A 7896-nucleotide genomic window follows, 5' to 3' on the forward strand; every position below is an offset into this window, starting at 1 on the left:
CAAGTATGCTTTCTATGGATGATAATTGTTAGGACGGGAAACCACAACATGTGGATAAGGCTCTTAATGGTGAAATTTTATAGGTTGGATCAAGGTATGCAATACCGTACCGTATTAGTATTTCGAGGTTGGCTCGGTATGGTATAATACCGTATACCGAGCGGTACGTCAGGGTGTACCGAGCGGTACACCTAATTTAGGTGTAAGACCCTCCGAAAATACCTAAAAATAAAATAAAAGTTAGGATAGGATTTTTATGTTAGAAATAAATATAGTAATAGCATAAGTTTAATAAAATCAATGTAAATTAGGTAAGAATAGTATCATATATCTTTTTCAGGCTTTGAAGAATATCTTATGCAAGGTTCATATTTCAGTTTAGTACGGATTATCCTTATGTAAACATACCTCTTGATTAGAAAGTTCTTCCTCTTAATCTTCCTAAATTAGCCTCGATTCAATTTACAAATCGTTGTTTTATAGAGTTTAGGAGAGAACAAATGTGAGAAAAAAAGAGTTTGAGATAGTTTAAGAGAGTATGAGAATGTAATGGAGTGAAATAAAGGAGAAGAAGGGTTTTTAAATATCATAAGAAAGGGTTCCAATGGTCAATTTGACCATTGGAGCACTGTATCACTGTTACCGAGCAGTTTTAAATATTTCTTCCTCTTACTGTAGCATTGTAGCACTCTAGCATGTTCTGTCCGGTAGCGGGTGGTCCGCAAACCGGTATGTCGTCGGACCGGTACGTATCGCCCGTACCGGTTGGTATCATTCTAAATTGGTTGGATTAAGATTGACAATCCTTGGAACATGATAAGGTAAACTACTCCACTCTATTTGACTTTGTGAACTAAAACTTGATGGTTAATTTTTTTTTTAACTTTTTATTGGCAGCTGTAATGACATATATGAATCTCCAATTGAATTGTGAGAGACACGATGGCTATGCAGGTCCATCTTCTCAAAGGATTTGGACTGCCATTTAAATGAACAAGTCTCCACATTGTTAGTTACAGATGTTCTTCTGTTTCTTCTTTGCATTTTGTTCTATAATATTTTGTGTCAAACATTGAAATAATTATAGATGATGTGTTCCATATTACTTAATAGAAATTCTTTTGCTTTTTGGCTTTCCACGTGTTTAAAAGTGTTCTTTCTTAGTTTAGAGGATTCCACAATAAGTTTATGAAGAAACTAATGTTAATTAAATTATTTTTTCATGCATATTATGTGAATGGATATGGTTTCTTATCAAATCAATTTACAACCTGATTTGGCAATTTTGTACTTGAATAGTTGGGTCTGTCTTCAATATTTGATGAAATTGTTAAAACTGAAGTAACCAGGCACATGCAACCTACTGATTACTTGAGCTTGTTTGGGGAAGAATTCAAATGAACTGAAGATTATTGGGATGCTTCTTATTTGAATGTCTTGGATATATCTGCAGCGGAAGAAGGCAGTCCTCATGTCTTATTTGGATGTGCTTCACAAGTATGTTCTAAATGATCACCTACCCTATAATGTTTTTTAAACTAAGTATCCTGTTTTTTTCCTATTGGAATAACTTTTAGCCACCAGGAGTCTGCTTCTGTAACTAATTTGTCGAGTGTTTACATTCTTTTATAATGAATAGATAGCCTCTCCTGTTCTGCAAATTGGCTAACAGTAATTTAAAATTTTGGTCCCTATTACCACTTATACAAGCACTGCTTCCAGGTGAAAGGTCTCTGTTTTAAGTTAAAACTTTTAACACCTTTTACTAGTTTATATATTAATTAATTTGGATGGATTCTGATTTCCTTTCATTTGATGGCACGTCTTCCTCCAATTAGCCTCCTAAATCAAGTTGATGATAGTTTTTCTTTGTGGAAACATCCTTTTGTCCAGCATGCTCTCTCTCAGGTTCAGCAGTGATGCATCTGGGTGATATACGTTACATGCATTTGTATTCTTATCAAAAGTCTCAACAATTCATATTAATTTGTTGTTGCAGATAATAATAATGTCATCGTCATCTTCTTAATGCTTGTGCGGGCTATCTGTTTTCATTCTTATCATCTCGTGTTTGTTGGTTTCATACCAAGTTTAATTATGAATAGACAACTTACTTTTTGGCTTTCTAAGTAAGCATTTATTTTTCAATCTTCAGGCAAAAGCAGCATGTGTATTGATTGATTTATGCTTTGGACCATTATCACCATGGATATATACAATTACTGCAAAGGTTTCATCTTTTTCCATAATAAGTCTACATATTAAGTCAACAACTTGTATTTTTGTAACTGCATTGACCCTTTTTCATGTTGATCTTGCAATTGAACTTCTGGAGGACCTCTTGGTGTTATTCAAGTAATTTCATCATTCTTCTTGTTTTTATTACTGTTATGAAGGCTTAATTCTTTATTATAATGAATGCTCGTTTGGTTGGTTGGTTGGTTATGAAGTCATGGATACAAGTGTAAGATATTGATATGATGGATATGGATATGTATCAATGTATAATGTTCACTATTTAATGTGACAAAATTTGGTATTTATTTAATGTTAGAATAGGTAGATGTATATAAATCATGATTCATCATAATTAACCTATTCATCATGAAAATATATAAACAATGTTTGGTGAATTATCTAACATAAGCAATTAAAACTATCTATGTTTGATGAGTACTTGGTCATTTCTTGGTGCAGATCTGACCTTTTTTGTGGTCAATACATTGTGATTTATTGTGGATGGTCAAATTATCAATCACTAATTTTCTCTTGAAATAATCTCCTCATTTTGAGAAAAATGTTATTTGATTTGAACATCATAGTCCTAGCATAACAAAGACTATGAAGTTCAGAGGCAATTTGTTCTGCTGTGGTATAATATTTGATGATGATTGTTCAGATGACAATTAGTTTCACCATTTGATGATTGTTCAGATGGCAGTGGTTGATGATTGTCGAACTATGTTATGCTAGTATAATACTAGCATGGAGTTTTGTTTTATACCAAGGATGTCCCTGAACACACAATCAAGCACAAGGCTTGTTCCAGCCATATGTTTAAACCGTGCTGATCGGCATGTATTGTACTGACATGTCCATCCTGATGAACTAAAAAAATACTTTCTATGACCTATCATAGATGTTATTTTGTGATCCATCTATTACCTTATTATGAAGATTCCAACAATATCAGTCATTTGTACACTTGAATAAAACCCTGATCTCTTGAATTTGATCCTGATCATCATAGCAGTTATTGTGAAACTGAAACTTTTGTCTGTTGGATTGGAGTTTTCCTTTTTTTCTAGAGAGCCAATAAAGAACCTACTGTTTCAGTGTTCTGAGTTCTTTGGAGTGTTGTGCTCAACTCTTATGGGACTTTTATGGACCAATATAACTACTGTTGTGGCTTGGAAAGCTATATATTTCTTAATGGGTAACAGATTATTTTTTACATGTTTCTAAGATACCAATATACACTTAAAATATACACTTCTAATCCTGTGAATGCAAGTCCTTTAGTTCTAGTTACTGTCATTTAGTACTTTTTAGTTCATGAACCCTGTATGTGACATCCATCTTTCATCTGTGTGCTCAAGAAACTGTGAATTTCATCACAATGCCCCCGTTATTATCCAAATTCTATCCACTTCCTCCTGAATAAAAATTCAAGAAAAGGAAAAAATTTCATATGATAGATTATGCACTTATTTTCATGCTTCATGTTTGGTTGACTCTGTTCATAATGCCCCTACCGGGTGTTTCCAGAATCTACTAGTCGTGCTTATGCTGCTTTGAAGCAAGGTATACAATTTTGAATGGTACCACCCGGTACAGGCGGTACGTACCGGTCCGATAGGTTACCGGTATGCGGACCACCCATTACCAGGAGGAACGCTTAAACTATCTCAAACCCTTCTCATGTTTTTAAACCATTCTTCTCCCCTATTTCACTCCATTTCATTCTCATACTCTGTTAAACTATCTCAAACTCTTTTTTTCTCATATTTGTATTATCTTAAACTCCATTACACCTAAATTAGGCGTACCGTACCATATCAAGCCAACCTCGAAATGTCGGTACGGTACGATGTTTCAATCCTTGCTTTGAAATATATCTTGCTGGCCTTGTCTGAGCATATGGATGATGTACTGTCAAAATATAAGGTTTGACCTTCTATTAAAGTATCAAGCATAATTTTGCTTACTCTTTCCAATCAGATAGATGATGCTTTTACCCAAGGTTCGCCGAACCGTACCGTACCGGCGTTTCGACGCTGGCTCGGTACGGTACGGTACGGCGTACCGAGCGGTATACCGAGGTGTACCGCTCGGTACACCTGATTTCACCGATTTATCCCTCCGAAAATACCTGAAAATTAAAAAAAAAGTTAGGATAGAGTTTTCAAGTTATAAATAAATATAGTAATAGTATAAGTTTAGCAAAATCAATGTAAATTTGGTAAAAATAGCATCACATATTTTTTTCGGGCTTTGAGGTAGTCTTGTTCGAGGTTCGTATTTCAGCTCGTTATAGATTGAAATATCTATAGAAAAATTAGTTGAATTGTTAGACTATTTTGTTACAATATAAACTCTAAAATTCAAATGAATTAAATAATCATATATCTAGATATACCTGATTGTTAATTCTACCACCAAAACGAACGACGAGCCTCCACGGGTGGTGGATCGGGGTCCTCGATCCGATACATATCAATATGATACGTTTGTTGGACCCAATCATGAAATTGATCCCATGACATAGTGTATTGATACACCGTATGCCATTGATGCATCAATGTGATACTGATCGTAGATTGATCGTCATAAATCATATTTGTCCGAGGCAGCTCTTGAGGCATATATTGGTGTTGTTCTGTATCATGCTGTTGCTCAGAGAAGGATGACCAACTATCACCATGCTGTTGTTGCCCATATGATTCTTCATAATACGATGGCTGTGAATACGATGAGTCTCTTTCTGTGTCTATATCATGTATGCTCTGTCGCATTTGTTCATATTCATCCACTGCCTTCCCCTTCTCCTTTCCCTTCCGCGCATAAACTTAACCAGTACCTTGTCGAGTTCCATGATCTGAATCTTGAGTGGCATGTGTAAAATATTGCTCCTCAGTCCATTCACCACCCTCAAGTTGTGCAGACGAGACCAACGACTGCCCGGTATCACCGCCATCATCTGTTGAGGCACTACTGTCCGTGTTGCTGTCATGTCTCTGGACCGAACGAGAAAGAGAATGTGATTGTGAAGGTGTCTCGTCGCCCGACTCGATTCTTTCCAACGATGCAACTGATGCTATTGCCTTCCCCTTTGCCTTTGCACGTTGGGCGGACGAGTGTGACCGTTGGGTATCGGTAGTTCCTCGAGCAGTTTGACTCATACCTCTTGATTAGAAAGTTCTTCCTCTTAATCTTCCCAAATTTACCTCGATTGAATTCACAAATCGTTGTTTTATAGAGTTTATGAGAGAAAAGAAATGTTTGAGAGAGAGTTTAAGAGTGTATAATGAAATAGGGGAGAGAAGATTAGTTTAAATAGGAGGAGAAATGGCTCCAACGGTCAATTTGACCGTTGGAGCACTGTAGCACTGCTACAGTGTGGTAACGGTCGATTTCGACCGTTACCGAGTGGTATCGGGCGGTAACGGTCGAAATCGACCGTTACCGAATGGTACCGGGCGGTAACGGTCGAAATTTCGACCGTTACCGCCCGATACAGGCTTTTTTTGGTGTACCGCCCGGTAGAGGGCGGTCCGCGTACCGGTCGCCTCTCGGACCGGTACGTACCGCCCGTACCGGGCGGTACACATCGGTATGGCGAACCTTGCTTTTACCATCCTTGTAGGAATTTAAACATAGGCTTCTATTTCTTTTAGAGATGCTAGAACCCTTCCGTGATCCTGTGATTACTGGAACAAAGAATACAACTTCTGAAGATGCTAATGATATACACTTGGAGAAATAGAAGAACTGTTGTATTGCATTCAATGTTATATGTACTGCATTACGAAGGCCTGCCATTCTTCCTTTTGTGGAATGTGAATGGAGACGTGAATCTATTGCACCAAGGTCTATTGTAACAGCATATGCTAATATCATAGAGAAATTAAAAAAATTTTAACATCTTTATAGTTTATACTTTATAATGCTTATTTTTGGAGATGCAAAGAGAGAGAATGAAGTGATCGGTGAAGACTACAGTTTAAAAAGATGTGAGAGTCAAAAAAGAAGAAATTATTATTATTTTTTTTTCCCTGCAACAAAATGAATCTTATCAAATGCACCTTGTTGGTTGTTACATTACTTGGTTTTTAGCTGACAATATACTGTCTTCATTGTCTTTCTATATTGCAGTGTACTCCTTTTTATTTTGGGGCCACATATGCCATTTCCTTCAGATATTGACCTTTGCAAATGTTCATTTCCTAAGGTGGCTGATCAAGAGTCTTTAGCTGTTTCTTCTAACTTTGTGATATGTTCTCATGGGGCTTCTAGCACATCCAGTAATCCGGATGAAGCAAAGAGAAAGATTGATGCATCTAAAGCTGCCACAAGAAAAGATGTACTCCAAGATGCTAATCTGTAGTTTGCTCCTAGAGATCTGTCAAAAATTGTTCTGACAAGTGTTTCAAATTATTTTACTGGGGACTGGATCAGATTGAATTTCAGTTGTGGTGTTTCAGAGGTGAATAAGATTTCAAATAACAACTTTCAGAATATTGGTTTCTTTGCTGATTACTTGTATTCACAAGCAGATTATCTACAACTTGTAAACTATCAAGATTCGGTATATAGGGCTTCCCAATTTGAACATTTGGCAGCTGATTTGTGTTCCCAGCATGACAACCCCAGAAAGCCATGAAGCTGCAATAGAATCCATACTCTTGGCTGCAGAATGTTATGCCAACTCATTCTTTATAATCGATTTCATATGGATGCAATTCAGAGCTTATGAATCAGATGAAAATCATTGGATCCAAATTCATGAATAAAAATGGATTAGTGGTGTTTTATGAAGACCTTAAGAGATGTAATGTCAATCTGGAGACAATAGCTTATCTTGAAAGTAAAGAGATATAACTGTTCTACAAATTCTGCTTCCGCTAAACTGGACCTCGAATCTGAGAGAATTTTGGCTCTTTGGAAACCTTGTACATATTATTTTGAAGATAATCAGTAGGCTTTAGAAATATCACAAGTCGACATTGAATCTGATGTGGCAACTTTGATTAGGCAGAATCAACCATTGCTTTGCCACTTTGTAATCCTCCTACAGAGTCTCCCCTCTTTCTACTGCATTCTGCAACTGAGTTATCCTGTTCTGTAGAGAATGTTAATGACATTATACTGCAGTCAGCTGCAAATCTTAGTGGACAATTTACAATTTTGTACACCCAACTGAAAGCAGGCAACATACAACTTGAAATGGTAAAGTTACATGGGCTGCCAAGGTGCTGGGCACTTCTTGAAGGATTAATCTGGAAATGATGAACGGACATATCCCATTGGTATCAAAAGTGCTGGTTTCATCTACAGAACTTTAGTTCCACATTTATCATGGATGCAGAAAATATCTAGATTTTCAAGTTGCACATGTTCATTTTCTAGACTTTTAGGATGGATGTCAGTATCTTGAAATACAAAGCAATACTTGAAGGAACACTTGTTTATTGCCTCTGGTCTTTCACAAATTTCATCGTTTTTTCAGTTTTTGAGGATGAGTTAGCACTTACCGATAATTTAGTAATAGAATTTTTAATCTGCATATTCATATCCATCAGGTACCAAAACACACTCCCACAGAATTTGAGTCTTCTGATCAGTCAGATGTTAAACTATCATTTCAAGTACATTTTCCTCACATGCATATGTTAT

At 36.4% G+C, this 7896-nt stretch overlaps 1 long non-coding RNA gene across 1 annotated transcript; it reads left to right on the forward strand.

Annotated features, from left to right (window-relative positions):
- Positions 1-297: 297 nt before the first annotated feature.
- Positions 298-7607, forward strand: LOC135628832 (uncharacterized). Its single transcript, XR_010493010.1, has 2 exons — positions 298-1497; positions 2156-7607. It is a non-coding gene; the product is annotated as an uncharacterized LOC135628832 (long non-coding RNA).
- Positions 7608-7896: the final 289 nt, after the last annotated feature.

Source organism: Musa acuminata, chromosome BXJ3-1 (genome assembly GCF_036884655.1).
Source record: "Musa acuminata AAA Group cultivar baxijiao chromosome BXJ3-1, Cavendish_Baxijiao_AAA, whole genome shotgun sequence".
NCBI classification, from domain to species: Eukaryota; Viridiplantae; Streptophyta; class Magnoliopsida; order Zingiberales; family Musaceae; genus Musa; species Musa acuminata.